Source organism: Agelaius tricolor, unplaced genomic scaffold (genome assembly GCF_023055355.1).
Source record: "Agelaius tricolor isolate 1412-34295 unplaced genomic scaffold, bAgeTri1.0.p SCAF_3, whole genome shotgun sequence".
NCBI classification, from domain to species: domain Eukaryota; kingdom Metazoa; phylum Chordata; class Aves; order Passeriformes; family Icteridae; genus Agelaius; species Agelaius tricolor.
This window is the reverse complement of record NW_027269263.1, coordinates 2,681,818-2,700,642: the sequence shown is the minus strand read 5'-3', so window position 1 is coordinate 2,700,642 and position 18,825 is coordinate 2,681,818. Positions and strand designations below refer to the sequence as shown.

Sequence of the window (18,825 nt, the reverse complement as noted above, 5' to 3'; positions counted from 1 at the left end):
TATATACTAAAGGTAAGGTTATAAGTTGAAAGCTGGGATACACTTGGTATATGTAGTATATGTGTGAATTGTCTTCCATCCCTGTGCAGTTGTTGTTGTTGTGTTTGTACTGCCTGTTGCTTTTTATTCATTTACAGTCACTTTATGTGGGCAGCAAGAGCAGCATTTGCTGTCAGTTGTCACAGATTTACTTTGGTGAAATGAGACCAGAATTTGATGTGGGTATGATGATGTCAATTTATGAAAGAAATACCATGAAAATACTAGCAATGACATTTCATTAACTAAACCCATTTTACACCTGTTTGCTTTAATGAAATTTCATGATTTACACCAGTATAAGCAGGGAGAAAGGCTCCATTTATTTTTGAAATGTCTTCAGTGATAAAAATATTTGATTTCGCTTATTAACACTGCATTGATTAAAAAAAAAAAAAGCTAGGTTTAAGCACATTTTGTTCTCATTTTTGCACTTAATTCTGAATAGGGACTTAATTTTTTTTTTTATTCCTTGAGCAAAGCTGTTTAAGACAAGACCAAGACCTTGGGGTTTGCTGGGAATAGAGGCCTTGGGTGGTCTGTGGAGGGTGTTAGGGGCTGTGATTTGGGAGTTTCTGTAGAAAAATGCCACTTGACTTCTCTTTGAAGACCTCCAGGCTCTCATTGAGCATTCAGAGGCTGCAGGGTGACCTGGGCATCAGCCACGTGGTGTGGCTGGTTTGGGCAGGCAGGGACAGCCCCAGGGTTGGGGACAGTGGGCTCTGCCCTTGCCATCCCTGGGGCTGAAACCCAGGGTGTCACCGGTGTCCCATCCTGCTAATGGGGAAGTGCTTTTTCCATGTCTGGGGTGCTTTGTTGGGGTTTAGTGTGGTGCTTTCATGGAGGAGGGTAGCTTGGTGACAGCCTGGCTGGAGGAGAAGGGCTTGGGCCTGTGTCCCTTTTTCCCTTAATCACTGCAGATGTGCTCCATGCCCTTTCCCACACAGTTGAAGGCTTTCAACAATAAATTACTGTATGCTAAATCTTGCTGTCCTCCCTTTGCTGCTGCCAGCTTCAAGCATTCAAGCACAATGACTCAGACCCCTTAAAAGTCACAAGACTGCTTTAAAAATCTCAGTATCTTAAAAATAATTTAGTCTGGCCTTTTTATTTTTGGTTTGCCTTAACAATAACAGAGCCTGATTCTCAATTTGGAATGGGACTCCGGGAGCTGGGACCTCCCAAATCCTGCCCCAGAGAGGGCAAATGGGGCAGGAGCAGAGCTGAGCATCTGCCCCCATTGCAGGGCTCACACAGAGGGAAGGGCAGCAGCACTGGGGCTGTTATTAACAAATGAATATGTGATGCTGCATTGGTTTTGGCGAATTCAGATTTTTAGGGATTTGGGGATCATCTTTGCCTTTAATAATACGACCACAACATGTTCACATGTCATAAGCTGCAGAAATCTGCTTGCCAGACTTGCCTCTGAATGCTTTCAGGTGTTTTATGAAGTGGGTTGTGCAGTCCTAAAGCACAACTTGGAGCTTGGGAAAGTTCCTTGATAAGTTCTGAGCAGAGGCCACTTCCCCAGCCCTCCTATCAGTGGGCTGTAGCCTTGCTGTGGGGTATCCAGCACTGATTGAAGGCATTTCTGCTGGGAGATGGAGAGATGGATATCTCTGTAGGCTGTAACATGCTTGCCAGGTCTCCCATATACTGTTTAGGCTTTGAGCAGAACAGCAAAGCCAGAAATGCCAGCAGCCATTCCCATCAGCAGTGTTGTAACTCAGCATTTTGCCTTTTGCTGGGATAAATGTCCATTGGAAGCCTGTGTTTCTAGCTGGGTGCTGTGCCCAAGAAGGACTGAGGGGTGAAAATGTAGCAGTGTGGACTCGTGCACCACATGCCCAAGTGGCTTGGTGTTATCATGGCTTCATCAGAGGCAGAGGCCGTGCTGGGAGTGGTGAGGATACGTGAGCTGTCAGGTTCCCAAGTGTCTGTGATGCTGGAGCCACTCAAGTCCAGCTATTTAATATTAGGAGAAGCTTAGTGTAAGCTTAGTCCTTGAGGTCTGGTGGTAGGCATTGTGTTTTGGGCTTTTTGTCCATTTTCCATGTTGGAAATGATACTTTTATTGTGCGGTGTAGCCCTGGCATTCTGGGTTCATATGCTTAAGACTGATCCTGAGGACTCATTTTGTCTTTTAAAGACCAACATTGCATTTCACCCCTGGTATGTGCTGTGGCTAGTAGTTCATGCAGAGGCAACTCAGATAAAAATTGACACCAACTCAAAAACAAAGTGGTGGGGTTTTTTTTGCATTTTAAGTTTTTAGAATTTCAAGGTACTCCAGACTTTCTGGACTCCCCACACAGGCTCACTGTGCCCACCCAGAAATGTTGTCCAGCCAGAGTTATTTTTTTAAACTATTTATATTTGTCTGGATCTCTGGAGGCCTATCAATGTGTTTGGAGCAGCACTGCAGACCTGTCTAGGGGGCACATTTCCAACAGCAGACATATGGGACCTTGTCCAGCTCTCTCCCAGGCTGTCAGATTTATTGCATGTGCTCAGCCTGGCAGGGACCCAGCAGCTCAGGTACCTCAGGGGGGAAGGAGACTTTTCAGGCACAGCCTGGGAAAGCCAGGACAAAGTATGGCAGTGTTAACTTGTGCCCATCTGGCAGCATTCTGTATCTGGTGTGAGGTCAGGGAGAAAAGGAAAACCTCCAACTGTTGGGATGATGGGATGTGCTACATCTTTAATTGCTCTGTGGCAAAGCTGAGGCTTTGTCCTGCTCCCCAAGGGCAGAGGGACTCCTGTGCCTGGGTTTTATAAAGCCCTGAGGTACCAGCCTGGAGCCAGAGGGAAGCCTTGCACTGATTTCAGTGGCCTTTGGATTAAGCCCCACCTGAGTTATTCCAGCCAGCTGATTTATGAGGCAGTGGCAGCCCTGGAAGGAGCTGGGTGAAGACACAGGGTACATTCTGTGCTGGAGTGTCAGGGCTGTCACACAACTGAGCTGCACGTAGCTGACAGGAAGAGAATCCCATGTGGAATTGGAGCACAGGGGACTGACTTCTTTCAGCAAGGGGAAAAAACAAATACCACCTGCTGCTTTGTGCCTCTTCCTAGGCAGTAAAAGATGTTCTCTTGAACAAAACCATCGGGTTTTGTCATTTTGATGTTGTAACTGATGCTGGAGGAATTTAGCCTGGAGCTGGGCAGGGTTCGTGTGTGTCTGCAGGGGTGGTGCTTTCTGAGTGTCTTGCTGGTCCACTTCAGTCTGCTGCAGCTGCTCTGAAAAACTGAGGTGAAATACTTCTTGAAATGACAATGGACCTAATTCCTTGACTTCAGCATAACTGAGAGCAAAAATACGCCCCTTGAACTTTCTAAAGAATATTTCTCAGGTTAATCTATTTAGCACAAAAGCCTCAAATTTACAAGTGGCTGACTTGGCATTGTACCAGCAATGAATTTTCACTTCTACTTTGTGGTTGTTGTTTTGTTTATATTTGTTTTTTGTTTGTTTGTTTTTTAAAAATTATACTAGGAAGTTGATCCAATTTGCTCCATCATCACTGCTGCAGACTTCAGGAAGGTCTTAGGGTCATTGTCAGACTGGCCTCCATTGAGCTGAAGCCTAAATTTGAATCTGAATCAGAGTTTTGCCCCTTGTCATGCTCTTCCTTAAGGGATTGCAGATCATATCATGGGGAAGGAGAGATATTGGTCACCCTGTTGTGAAAATGTGGCAAAGAGAAGGGGTTAACTAGATAAATTACTATTACTAGTTTTTTTATTTACTACTAATTACTATTACTAAATTCACCCTAAAAAAGGTTATGTGAGTAGGACATAGAGAAAAACACTGCCACAAAGCTGTATGGTTCCTGATAGCATTAATTTCTAAAGGCAGTGGTTAAAGATTTCTTTATTTTTTAAGAAAAGATCCTGCAGGTTGGGGATGGCAGCAGCCTTGCAGGAGGCTAAAAATCTCCTGGGTTCGTAAATTGCTTAATAAAACAACTGCTAAAACAAGACATGTGGTTAATCCCAACATGGTATAACTGAAAAAGAAGTTAAATGAATTTCAGTTTGGATCTGTGAAGGTGTGTAGAGAACCAGAAAGATTTTTCAGGTGCTTTTTGCTGTTCCTGTTGAGCCTGCTGTAGCTCAGGTAGCACACAAAGGACTGATTCACCAAGTTAAGAAGGTCAAACCAGCAGGGTACATCTTTGCAGGACAATGAGAAGCACATTTTTTATCTTCTGGAGAGGTTAACACTGGGCACATTTTTGTCCCTAGCATCTTAATGCTTCTGGAGAGCCAGGAAGTGTCATCTTTGCCAGGCACAGGAAGTAAAAAAATGCCCTTTTCCTGTCCAGGACAGTGAGGGTAAGCGTGTGTCCATGTCAGATCAATGTTGAATGACCACAAATAACGTTTGAAGTTGTTTATCATTCCTGCAGTGGAGTTAGCCCTGGTATGGGGTGTACATTAGTGAGAAATGTTAGTTCAGAGTTTAGGAATTACACAAAAATGGTTCCTATCTGGTTTCCCTTTTCTTGAAACGCTAGGACTTGTCCATTTCTTGTTCTCAAGCATCTGGTTATGTTTCTATGAAGAGTTTTCAGAGATTATGCTTCAATTCAGGTTGGTGTTGAGGAAAGGAGAATATGATCTTCATACAAGTTTTCAGTGAGTGCATGTTTGACCATAAGAGAATCTGGCTGCATGTGTCTTCCATGTAATTTCCCAGTGTTTGTGTTTTATTTCAGTATTGAATTTCCCCAAAAGTTAAGCCTCTGCCCTCCTAAGGGCTGTGCTCCTGCCTATTCCAAACCCCTTTTTCCACTAGAAAAAAACCTACAGTGGTTTTATCTCTCCATGAACTTTGTATATCCTGAAGTTGCAAATATTTTGGGGATTTCTGTTTGTCTTTCTGTAAAATACTCACTTTTTTGCTAGAGCCAAGACATGACATCTTCTGCCCAGGAGTTAAATATCGAGGCACTGAATAAATAAGATTAGAGATGCGTGAGAGTTGAGAACAAATTGAAGCAGAGTGTTCCAGCTGTTAACCTGTCTTCACAGCTGCCTGGAATTCCAGGAGTGACAGGACATATTTGGATGGTTGAGGTGGGTTTGGCCTTTCACACTGAATCTCTGTTGTGCAGTTTTTGGAGTTCATTCTTAACCCAGGCAGAAAAGCATGACCCAGTGGCTCATTAAAACCTTCTCTACTGCAGCCACTCTCAAGTGAGAGTGGATACTAAACAAATCTTTGCTATTGCAGCATTTCAAATGCCCTGGAGGAAATAATCAGATGTATGGAAAGCTTGGTAGGGTTTAGTGGTTGAATTTTTGTGTTTTTCAGATTGCATTTTCTTTAAAATGCAAGGGAAATGTTTCATAAAAGCAGTTTTGTTCTTCCAGAGAGCTAGATATATAGAGCACAGACTTCACTGAGCTGAACCCACTGCAATTCCTAAACAGACAACAAAATCAGGTCCTTAGTATTTCAAATGATAATCCAGATTTTGGATTATAGTGTGTTAAAATCACTCTGAAATCTGGGTCTAAGTGTGCAGTACCAGCCAAGCTTTTAGGAGGACAGCTCCAATCTAGCACCCGGACAGTTGGCAAAATGCCCCATCTTTCATCTGTTGCAAACATCAAGAAATTCTGGAAATGATTGGGTGAGAAGAGTCCCCTCCAATCCTGTAATCAGGTAACCCACCTACTGCCAATGGAAAACCTGCCCTTTGTTTCCTACTGTAAATTTATTAGCTTTAACTGGACTGATGTCCCTCATGAGCTGGATCTTATTTAAATATGTAATAAATACAGGCATGGAGACACAGATTTTTGTGCTTATTGTTGATAATTCTGACAAGCATGCCTGCTTAAAAGAGCACCATGTGAGGAGCAATATAACATGGAATTTTATCACTATTTTCAGGATTAGACCAAAACATAGGTACTGCACAAAGAAAATCATGAGTCTGAATAAATGTAGCTGATATAGTACAATTAAGTGTCAATGGCTTTCCTGCCATGTTTATGTATGTTGAAAAATTACACCTGTTTAGTATTTTAGATGTAAGTTGGCAGTATGCAGTCTATTAAGCCAGGGCAGACTGCAGCACTCTTGCATCTCTGCCCCTTCAAACAGTGTATGTCAAATCTGCCACCAAAATTTTCTCATACAAAACATTTCAGGTACTTGAAATGCAAAAAGGCTGTGTCAATGAACATTGGCCTAAAGTTGTGAAGGCACAGAGGCTTCAAACTTCCTGTGCCATCCACCTTGGGGCACACAGCTTAACTTCTGTTAACTCCCCATGGCAGAGAACAAAGGCATTGCCCTCAACTGACTCAGAGTTAAAAAAGGTTCTGTTCTTGGTCCCTGTTCTACTTCTGTCAGACTCTTAGGCAGGGAAATCCCTCTTTTTCTGTATTTCTTCCTAGACAATAAGGATGTAATTCAGCTCTCAACTGCTTAGTCATTTTCCATGTGCCTGATATCCACAACTAGTTCAAGTGGCAGAGTTAATTTAATTCATTTTATAAAGCATTCTCACGCCACAGGATTACGTTTACCTCATCACACAAATGCATGTGCTTACAAATGAGCTGGCTGAAAAATTTACATTAACCCTTCTTTGACTAAATAAGGTCTTATATTTAATAGTGATGTTGTTCTCATACAGAAGAAGCTGATGGAATATCCCTGTGTCTTAGGAAAAGTTTAAAAAACACTCTTCAGGCAAATATGTTTGATATATTTACCTGCAGTAATGTACTCTGTAGGCTGCATATGTGTGTTGCAAGGGTCTGGACAGAAGAACTAATGTCAACCTTTAAAACTGGAAATTTGCAGACTTGGAATGGTATCTCTTAGTTATTACATTTAAATGCCTTCTTCTAAAGAGAACAAGAACATTGTTGAATTTATTGCTTAATTATGTTACTTTTTTCAGAGTATTCTGGGCTCATAATGATAGAAATTATCAGACATGAGAGAAATTGCAGTTATTGCCCAGCTTGTAAGACTCTTTAAGGATTAACATGAAAATAAATTTAGCCAGAGTATTTCTAGGAGCATCTGCTTCTCAGTGTGAGTTTGCATTTTATTAACGTCTTTATGATCTAATATCTGAAATTAAACCAGATAATCAGGAGATGAGATTTCCCCTTAAAAAGCTGAGGCCAACTGGTTTACAGGAATAATAGATGAAATGAAGTCAAATGCTAACAAGTTTTACACACGAATAAGCTGAGCTATGTAAACACTATCAGATTGCTGGCAGCCTGGGCAAAACCATCCCTTCACAGCTTAGTTCAAAGAACCACAGAGGAAAAATGTGATTTACAAATTAAACCCCAAACTGATTTCAACTTGCAGAAGCATCTCATTTGGTCAATTAGCTTCTGCATTTTTGGCTTTGTGCCTTTAAACAAGTTTTTAATTGCCGAAGATAAATGTTTATAAGTGGCTTTATTTCTCTCATCGTAGCCCACTTATTAGCTAGTGCAAAACGAGGAAAATCCCTCTTGCCAGCAGATTGTCCTTGCCTGATCAAGGTCTTTCATGGCATGAAGGAACTCATCAGGTGGCTGTGTTTCTTGGGCTAATTAATTCATCAGCACAGAGCTCAGGACAAGTTCCTGGCCAGAAATAAGGTCAGTGGGCAACCAGACCTTGGGAAAGAAGTCTGGTGACAGCAGAGTCCCCAGGAGCCTGAGCAGAGGGTCAGGTCAACACAGGGATACAGCCACAGATAGGAGCAGTAGCTGTTGTGTTGGTGCTGCAGCTGAGCCCTCCTCTTCCTGGGGAGCAGCGAGGGTGATGGGAAGTGGAAAAGTAAGCAGGATGCATTTCGTTTTGTTTATTGGAAAGTATAAACCAGTGGGTAGTGTATGTGACAGTGAAAGGTTAGCTTCACGTTGGTTGACATTAAGGAAGTATAAATAGATGCTGTTTTGCTCCTTTTTTTGTCAAAACTTGTTGGTTGGTCCTAATAAACTTGTTTATTAATAGTCTTTGCTAGATAGTCTTGAGTAAAAGGCCAGCAAGTTTGTCATGCTGACAGAAAATCAAGGGAAGGCTGCAACTCAACAGCAAGTTGTGACTATCTTTTTTGGTTTTTGGGGTTTTTTTCTCTGACATTTTCCTATAAACATGCCTCAGTTTTCTTTAAGGTGGGTTGTGACCCATTTTCAGTGCAGACATAATTGAAGCAGACAGCAAGGACTGCTCTAGCAAAGGTTATCTTCTAGGTGGACTGGGTTCTTGTGCTGGGACCAGAAGAGGTGCTCTAAATTGGTACCCAAAAGCAGAGCTTCTTCAAAGGTTTGGTGAAGTTACTTCTCCATACTCCTACTTCCCTCTTCCACCAGCTTGAGGAAACATTTTGGTGTGGGCAACATTTTGGTGTATAGATTGATTGAATTGAGCAAGTATTCCCTTCTTAGTGAGACCTCTTTGACCTGATGCATGCATATCATGGCAAATTTTAGAGTCAATTAAGTGCACAGAGTGGGAAGAAGCCAATTCACCATGGCTGGATTTACTGCTGGTCAGCTGAGCCTCTCTCAAGGCATGTTTTATTGTGAAACAGCTTGGGAGGGTGAGCACAGTCACATTTGCACTGGGAGGTTTGCACAGATTTAATGCACTTGGTTTCAAACCAGGTTTGAGGTAATTTTCTCTATTTCTGTGCACAAGCAAGGACTCTCTAGCTGTGATGCTCTTCTAAAATCACTGAGAACACATGCAGTAATGTGTTCACAAGACACATCTTCCCACCACCAGACAGGTTCCTATGTGTAATAGATTAATTTGGAGAAATATATCTTTTGAGGTTGGGAGGTTGCTTTTGAGCAGAATTCCAATGAGCAGACAGTGTTAACAGCAGCAAGCTGGTTTCATTTATAACACTGTCAGCCCTCTAGTGATAGGGAGAAAATCAGATACTCAGTGTATCAATCCTGGGAATTTCTGAAAGGCAGAGTTATAATTACAATGGTGAGAAAGATATAGGGCTGAAGTTGGCTCCAGAGCAGAATGCTTACTTAATGAAAAGAATAAAACTATTTCCATCTGTGGTTTTTAGCAGAGAAAAGAAATATGATGGTATAAATGGCTTTAAATGAAATGGACCTTTTGGGAGCAGGGGAAAAACAACAAGCTGGAAACCTCACAAATTTGTTTTTTGATCTACACCTGAATTCCAGAATTGTTACTCAAAACGTAGCCATCAGATTTTCAAAGAAATGCTTACAGCTGGGATGTGAACCACCACAAAAGGCTGCCTCTATACCTCCCACTTTTCAGTGGTAGCATCTCCTCAGAGGACCAGAGCACAGCAGAGACTAGAGAGGAAAGCCCTTTCCATAATCCATAAACAGAAGGGTTTTTTGTCCTTGTGCCCCCTCTCATGAGATGATTATATCATTGTATTGGCATGTCACATCATGCCATCCCAAAGTCTTCAACCTGCAGTGAGTTTTGTCCCTTTTTCCCACATAGGAAATGTTTGGTTAGAAATGAAAAAAAAAAAAGAAAATTAAGAAAATTGGGTGTATTTCCACAGGAATAGGATCGTGTAGTTTCTTCAGAATAAGTTTCTTTGACTAGCTTATGGTCACCAAGCTGAACAGTTACAGCTTTTTCAAGTTCATTTTCAGCCTGCACAAGCTGACCAGCTTGTTCTGGGCACTGTTGCTCGGATCATTCCCGAGATTCTCCAGCAGCCACTACTTCAGTGTCTTAATAAGGCAGTACCAGAGCTGGGAAGGACAAGGAGATGGATTTTCTAAACACTGGCTACACATGGATTCCTTTTATGGTCCAGCTTGCACAGTGGGGTATTCCTCTGAAGGTCAGGACAGGGATAATAAAGTGCTTCCCAACTGCTGCTTATTTTTTGAGTGCAGGCATCATGTGTCTGGGCCACACATCCAGGCTGTTCTGAGAAGGAGAAAGAAATAGTTGGGTAGGGAAGTGTGGAAAGAAGGGGAAAAAGCAGGGCCTGGAGTTCTGTGTATTTTGCATTGATGCTATTGCTGCTCTCCCTGGGGCTGCAGGATGGATGGATTTGTGACTATCATGATTCTGCTGTTATTTCACAAAAAAACATCCCTCAGAATGTCCTCTGCAGGATTTCAGGGATCAGGTCATCCCACAGCAATACCAAGGGCAAATTTTCATGTCATGGCCATGAATTTGGCTCTTCCTTCTCCCAGCAAAATGAGATAGAGTGCTAATGACCTTTTCAAACCAGTGAGTTATGGTAGCTGGAGGGTTTGTCTGTGCTGGAATGCCACAAGAGGAATTTGTTTAAGGAAAATATTTAATTCCACCCCCCCTTCCCCTTCTCTCTTGTACAAGCTAGAGAGTCTTTTCTCTCATTAGCATGTAATCATCTTAGACTGGAGGACTGAGTAAGTTCCTTCAGGGCTATATTCTCATTTCTCGCCCAAATTTCTGATGGCATGGATGATTCATTTCAATATTCTAATGAGAAGGAATATATTGGTGATTAAATTAATATGAGAAAACCTCCTACTAAGTAATGAAAATATCATTGTGTTTTTTCAGGCCTGAATATAAGTGGAGGATATACATAAATTGAATGAAGAAAATATGTCTTCGAGGCAAACCTGAAATGTTCAGGCAAATCCAATGGACTTGTAATCTAATTTTTAGTTTACTGATTATTATCAGATGGCCTAATACAGTACCTAATAAACTATGAAGATAGTGAAAGACTTCAGCTGTGTCACCAGCTCTGACACTGAGTGAAGAGAAGTGCTTGAAGGTGTTTTGGTGACTCATATCTTGCAAGTCTAACTTTCTTCATCTGTTTCTCTGTTTCTCTTTGCTGGCTCCATCCTGATTTCACCTACGGTGCTCACATCATCCTTACAATGAGATCCTGATGTGCTGCCTTTGATATCACCATAGGTCTTACATGCTTGTGGTTGTGCTGACTTTGGAGGAAATGTGACTTCTCAATCTGTTGGCTGTGTGGTTTTGCTGGATAGAATATCTTGCTTTGAGGAGATAAAGGCATAAATGCACAGAAGTGGAGCAAAGACCACAAAACATACAGTTTAGCTGATGAAAGCTTTTAAACTCCTCTCTTTGCTTGGAGATAACAGAAGAATTCTGAAATTCAAGCGAATAGAAATGAAAATGTTTTAAAGCAGGGTAGATCTATGAGGAAAGGCTTGGCTGCCAGTTAAACTCAGAGGACCCATTTAACAGGCCATGTCATACATTCAAAGTTATCCCATGTTAAATTGCATTCTTTTTCAAGGCTTGCCCTCCTTTCTTTCTGGATCCTGCTTTTGGTGGTTGTGCATGTTTAACAATTACTCTGGATTTGAGGGATTGGTGTAACTGAGAGCAGGGTTCATCTGCCCTATCCTCATTCTACTGCTGGCAGAAATTCTGGTAAGATGTCTTGGTGACTAGCAATGACTTTTCCATCACCAGCCCATCTTCATTTATTTATTGGTTGTTCTTCCCTCTGCTTGGGCTGTACCCTGTCATCAGTTTCCAAGCCAAATTCTTTATGGAAGTCAACAGGGAGTCCCTGCGCAAATGGAAATGACATAATGTTGCCCTTTAGTCCTACCTACAGAGAAGCAGGCTTGGGAAACGTACAGATTTTCCTAATTAGCCAGCACTGAATTTACAGCATGTGTTCATTTTCTATTGACATCCGGCAGCAACCCAACACGTTGTAAATTCGGCTGTTTGTATTCCAGACAATTGTTTTTAATCAAAATATTCTGGATGTTGTCTTTATTTGCCTTTGCATATGGTAAATGTTGGGGTCTTCAGTGCTCTGAGGTAAAGAATGTGCCATTTTAATGGGCAACATGGAGTGTTCTCAGCTAAAAATGTTTCCTTGTCCCATTGGAGTGCATGATTTTGTAGGCTGCCACCTTTTACACCACCAGTAACTGCATTTTGCTGGAGATGTGTGTCTCTATAGTTTGTAAAGCACTTTAGATGTGAGAGATGCTTCTGTAAATGTAAGCTTTTATCATGTGAACTCTCACCTTCCACAAGGAAAGGGTTTTTGTGTTCGTGGCCTGCTTCTGTAGTGCCTTCAAGTTGTTCTGCAGCACAGGATAAACAGAGTTGCAGAATGGGTTTAAAACTGAGACTTTCCTAATAGGACAACCTCTTTGCTAGTTAGAATTCAGACTCTTTAAAGCTTAAATGCTTAATTAGATGAAGTAAGGATGTAAGAATAAACATAAAGAAATCTGGCCAGAGCAGACTGCTTAAAAGGTAGCTGAAAGTGATTCCTTCTATTGGGAATAGTAATGCTATTTTTTACTGCTTTTAGCACTGTAGTGCTTCTCATGATGAAAGCTGCTTTGTACACCTCTATAACCAGAGCTTCTGGCATTTTCTCAGTTATTTACTACATGTAGATATATATATATATATATATATATATATATGTATCATCCTTTCAGCAGGGTAGTTCTGTTCCTTTAGCTTTCCAAATGGGGAGTGAGGAGGGACTCAGCCACAAACCTATCAGAAGGGATGTAGTAGTGCCTTTTGCTTGCCTCTGTGCTTACCAGATCCTTCTCCAGGCTGCAGAATTTGGAGAATGATGTGCAAATCATCCAGGCCCACAGCTTTTAGCACCTGTACTTTGCTACAGGCCACCTTTAGAAGGAGAAGCCATGAAAAGCAGCCTTGGTCACAGACTTCAGGAATCATTCTCCAGAAGTTTTAAGGTCTTTGAAGGTTGGCCCACCTCTGTTACATCTAATAAGCACTCTGTGTATGTTTTATGGCAGGGAAAATGGCATGTGGAGCCATTGCTTATCTCTGCCACTGGCTGTTGGCTCCTGGATGTTGATAGGGAGATCTTGCAGTGTGTCTGCTGATGATTTCTCCTGGCAAGGGAGGCTGATAAGGTGGATAGCCTGATAATGCTGGGACTACTGGCTGTTGGGTGGCTGGCACTGAGATGGCATGAGGTGATTTGCATGGGCTGCAGGGCTTTTATGGAGCAGCTGTGCTCTTAATTTTCCTTTTCAGAAGCTGGAGAGGAGTAATGCCTCCTTGTAACCCCTTTCCACCTGGTTTTTGTGGGATTTCACCTCTACAGGTTTTGTTTGAGGAGACTGAAGGGTCTTTCAAAAGCCTGTGTGAGCTTTAGAGTCACATCTTGAATGGTCAGTGCACAGGGCACTTTAATGTTGCTGAGCATGTGTGTGAGAGGAGGATGTGGGAGACATCTGGAAACTTATTCTGTCCAAAACTAACAAACATGATGCTGTATTTTTGGGCAAGCAATCAGAAATTAGGGCAGGAGCAATACCAGACCTTTTGACTGGAGGTGCTCTTCTGCCATTTGTGAACTGGATTCATCATCTGGGACAGCAGCTATGGCCATATCAGATAGTATTTTTTCCCTGTTTTTGTATTTTTCTTCGTTCTTTTCTCCCTTCTTTTCCTTCCTGTTCCCTTCTTTCCTTCCCGTTCCCTTCTTTCCTTCCCGTTCCCTTCCTTCACCAGAGCCACAACACTGTTTCCTGTAAATGTGCCTTTGTCATCACGGCTTTAGGCTGCCATAACACCTTTTACCTCAAGCTCCATCTTTAATCACTGAGTGGCAGACCCTGGAATAGAAGGCATGGCTCAGCCACAGGACCACATTGCCTCTCCAGGGCAGGGGACAGCTGGGGCCTTTCTTACAGAGCAGCCCGCTCTGCGGTTTGCTTGCAAGCTGCAGTTGGGTCTCACAAAGTGGGGCACTTCACCTTGTGACAAAGAGCAGTCTCAGAGGGCACAGAACTGCCTGCAGCCTTGTTCGGGCAGAAGAGGGGAGTGTGGCAGCTGAGCCTGTGCATTTAATGAAATGTTGGGAACAGATAATAAATTCAGATGTGTGAAAGATTTTAGGTGTGAAAAAAGAGGTTGCTTATGTAACCCAACTGTATTTGTTAGACTTCCTCCTCCCTAGCCTGGTTCCCCATTATTTATCAATTAAATATGCTGGGAGTAGTGAGCTGTTGACCACAAAATCGGGGAAGGGGGCTGTGGGGTAATAGTTGTTATCCTGTTCCAAAAGCTATAATATGGATTCCAGAAAGAATGAGAGGCAGATGTAGAGGATGCTGTCGAGTTGCCATTGGTAGAACAGAATGTTCTGCACTATCCAGCCATGGCTGTTGCTGTGTCTAAAACCATACAGTATGAGTGAAATGTGGATGTCAGTCTGGAGCTCTTGTGGGGTTCATAGGCTCCTCATTACGTTGCTACACTGTGTGTGAAAGATTACACTGCCATTTAAATTCCTCAAACCAGCTTATTTTGCTGCAAAGACTTTGCTTCCACTGAGAGTTGCATGCAAGTGAAGAGACTTTTATCACTCAGGCACTCCAAGGTGCCTGTTTGCTGCTCCTGCTGTCAGCAAAATTCTAATTGACTTCATTACAAAAACTGGATTAAATGCTTGTAGGCTTGTTTTCCATGAAAACCTGCATGGCTGGTGGGGAGCTAGGAAAGAGTGCTGAAAACTGGGAATGCTTACCCCAAACCCTTTTTCATGTATGAAATAAAAGGGGAGGGGGAAAAATTCTACATTTCCTGCAAGGTGACAATGAGCAGCTCTGGTTTTCTCCAGATGGAGAACATTCTCTGATGTTTGCTCCATTGAGAAATAAGGATAGAGGCCTTGCCTTCACTGAGCTGTGATCCTGGTGTCCCTAAATTGTGCTTAGTAACTCCTCTTTTGCTGTACTTCAAATCAGTGTTTTTCAGTATTATTTGGAGTCACAAATTGGAAACCAACATCAAAAATTAAACTAAATATGACCTTGAAACTTGTTTAAGCTGTTACTCTTTTCCTGAACAGCAACTCAGTCCAAATGACTTTTAAAAGTCTTTTTAAAACTCAAATGTTAACTTGAATTGAAGGAGCCAAACTGAAACCAAACCAAAGCTAAGCTGAAAAGTGCACATCAGTTGAACTTTATGAGCAGAATTGTACTGCAAAGTTGCTTACACATGTGCAAGGGAAGGAGTGAAGGGAAGAGCCTCTGCTCTGAAATTCTTGCTGTCTTAATTAACATAGGGTGTGCACAGCTGATTGACAGTGAAATGGCAGAACATAGAGGCAGGCAATTACAGATAACACAAACTGTGGTCAGACTCATCAGATTGACTGTGGAGTTGCTGGCAAATGTGACCCAGACACGGGGATTGCACTGAAAGATGAGTTTTATAGGAAGAGCTAGAAAGGAACAAAGCAAAATCTCTCACCTACTTCAACACTCCAAGATGTTGCTGCTTGCCTGAGACAAAAAGGAAGGACACAGTTCCTTGGAGGAGTTAAGGTGGGGCATTTGTGACCCTGTTAGACCCATCTAATGGGGCACAGGTCCTTTATCATGTACAGGTGTGGGGATCCCTTACCCCACTTGGATCACGGGTGTACCTTGTCCTAAAAAACCATACCAACAGTGGCTGCAATCCATTATCATGAATTATCTAAACAAAGCCTCACATGGATTTTAAAAGTATATTTACAAGCAATTTTATTTTTCCTTATTCAAGGCTGAAGGCAACCAAAACAATAAGAAGTTGGCAAGTGCTGGGAGCAATCAGACCAAGGCTAGTTAAAAGACTTAAAAGAGGAAGAACTCATTAGGAAGAGGAAATTTTTAAAGCATCTCCCATGAGCTGAGTTGATGACTCTGCCCCAGGTGGTTGCCCAGTGGTGCAGGAGCATGCCCAGGGTGTGGGGGTCCTCCTGAACTGTCCCAGGCCATCCTGGCTCCAGACTCTTGCTGTGAGAGAGCTCCTGGGCAGTCAAGGCAGGCCTGAGACATTTGCACACTCTTTATTTCAGCTCAGCACCTCGCCCTGCAGTGCTCAGATGTCAGCCTTTATGGCAGTGGGTATTTGGCCTGTGATAAATGGACCAAGGGGTTTTTCTTTCCCTCCCTTGAGTACTTAAAGCTCCATTGTCAGCATTCAGGAAAGCTGTGTTTAGACTGAGTTGGAAAAGGGTACCAGTATGGCTAGCTGACGCAAGAGTGGTTTATTTTCCATTTTAATAACTCTTTAAACAGGTCCTGCATTTGTATGTAGCTCCTTTGTTGGAATAAAAATCTTTGTTGGAGGCTACCAGACAGCTATAAATAGCTGTCGTGAGTATTTATGCTGAGGATAATCTCAGGAGAAGATATTTTTAACTTTGCACATTGTTTAGAATAGGAAATTCTTTTAATGCCCACATTTTCCATTCCCAGTGCCATTAGCTTTTCCCCACCCCCTCTTTTGGTGTGTGCCTCGCTCGTTCTTTCTCCCTCTTATTTCCTTTAAGGTTCAAGGTTACAGCCAATCTGCTCCAGAAGCAGACTTGAGTTTATTATTTTTTTTTAAAGGAAAATGCTAACTTTGGCCTTTTGTGACTGTGTGGGAATTGAGTTCATTTCATGGGGCTATCAGAATGTAAAGGGGATATCTCACCAGGCTGTCCCCGTAAATTGGGTAATGAATGAGCACTTTATTTCTATTTCTCTCCTGCATGGAACTCATGTGCTTGTTAGAATAACAGGGGCCAATCTATTTTATACTCCCACAGAAAGTATTCCACTTTATTTTGGCAAGTTTGTGAGAGCTGCTACTTGTACCAATACTTAATGCTGGACCAGAAGAAAAAATAAAAATAAAGGCATTATGCTGAACTAGACTTGCAACTTAAAAATATTGTCCATAACAAAGCTTGTTCTTACACAAGCCAATACGTAATTTCAATCTACAAAACCATCAAATATGTGTTAAATTGAAAATGAGGTGCAGGCTGTGGGCCAGATTTAAAGCAGATGTAACTTGAGACAATTTGATGTGCAGCCTCTGAGAGAAGTTCACTGTTTACCTGTGATGCAATCTAGTCAGACCTTTTTTATTTTTCACAATTCTCCTTGGTCTTCAAAGAGACTGACAGCAAAGCCTAACAATTAATGGGAATTGGGTACCTTCTAGACAGGGGAAACCTAGATTGTCAGTATGAAGGATTATTTGTCAGCAAAAAATATGTGAGGTCTGTCCTGTACATAGAGTCCAATTTTTAAAAGGTATTTCAATACCTCTTGAGATTTGCCTTTGCAATCTCTTTTCATCTCATGGGGCTGCACAAAAGACAATCTGTGTGCTTTTGAAAACCTCACCCAAGCTCCCTGCTATTCCCAGCAGCCCTGGAGCATCTTTTAGCCTGCATGAGGGGATGGTGGTTTTTTAGAAGATAAATGATATTTTAAGCCTCTCTTTCTCTGCACAGTTGATAAGGATTTGTGACCTGTAACCTACCTGCCCATGTTTGTAAAACAGTGCTGTTGACTTCATGGGAACTGCATTTCTGTTTTTGACAGCTTGTGTTACTGTTAATTTGACTATTTAATTTGTGTTTGCCACATAAATGTGTAGGTAGATGTGCACACATACCCTGCAGCTTTGAAATGCTGCTGTGCTGGAGGCAAGGGCTGGTGGCCCCACAGCTCATTTGCTGCACTAATGGTTAAAGAAAATTAATTGTGGGGGCAGGAAAATTGAAAAAAAGAACCCCTTCACTGCAGACTGTACCTCTGTTTGGCCTGCTGAGTGAGCAATGTCATGATCACAAAGATCAGGGTTTAATTTTCCATCTGTAATGTTGTTTGCCTGAAGATTAGAGGTTATTAAATGTGACTACTAAACAGAAAATATGACTTTCCAGGCTATGCAAATATTAGAGAAAGGAGCTTGGTGGGTGGAGAGAGGCTGAGTGCTCAGATAGACCTCGCCAGGGAAAGTGTGGTCTGTACCCAGGAGATCAGCAGAAGGGTTAGGACCTGCTGCCCAAAGGCAGCTGATGACCTCCCCCAGGCAGTTTTTTGTAGTCTTGGAAGGTTTCTGCTGAAAACCATCAAGAACCCACATGGATAAGTGTGAGTTTGAAGCCCCCTGTGCTCCCTTTGCTTGGGCTTGGCTGGGAAGAGCAGGCTAATAAAGAGGGATGCGAACAATGGAGCTAGCCAGAAACTAAAAACTTTAATAATGGAAAGGAACAAATGTGGTGTAGGTACAGAGACTAAATTCCTAAAGACCCTGGGGGCAAGGAAAACCCAGTCAGGTAGAGGGACACAGATCCAGCCAGAAAGGTGAACTTAGATCATGACCTTATAAGAAAAATCTCTTGACCAACAGTGAAGGAAAACTGGAAACTTGACCAAATGTAGGAAGGTTTTATTAGCACAATGGTTCCCAAGAACCCACAGTTCCCACTGTGGCCTAGTCAGGTGTCCCCTCCCCTCCCCTCAGTGCCCTGCCTGCCAGGGTTTATGGCCAAATCCCTCTGGAAAAGCATCTGAGTTAAAAAATCTCAGCAGGGTGAGATCTCACAGATTAGAACAATATGAAATAAGCAGTAGGCTCAGCTACTCTGGGGGGGTCTCTGGCCCTGGGCAGGCAAAACCCAGGAGAAAAAGCAAGGACCAGATGGAAGCAGGACTTGGTGCTGTGCCCTACTGCAGAGTCAGTACTGGCTCTCAGTGTTATTCCAGCAGGGAGGCCAGAAACCACTGGAGGTCAGCAAGAAGAAAGGTGATGGATTGTAGCCACAGTGATGTCTTGACTCCCAAGCCAAAGGTGGCAGGGTGTGCTCCAAATGGAAGTTTTCTGCATGTGCCACAGCCTTGACTCAGAGGTGGCTTTGCTGAGTGAGCTTGCAAGGGTGCCAGGTGTAATGAGTCCAGGAAAACCTGGCTGCAGACCTCCAAGTTTCTTACATTCCCAGTTTATGGGAT

At 42.5% G+C, this 18,825-nt stretch overlaps 1 protein-coding gene across 10 annotated transcripts in view; it reads left to right on the top strand.

Annotated features, from left to right (window-relative positions):
* CALD1 (caldesmon 1) overlaps nt 1-18,825 on the top strand; it is a 173,161-nt gene that overhangs the window by 87,070 nt on the left and 67,266 nt on the right. The gene's annotated exons all lie outside the window — the stretch shown is intronic.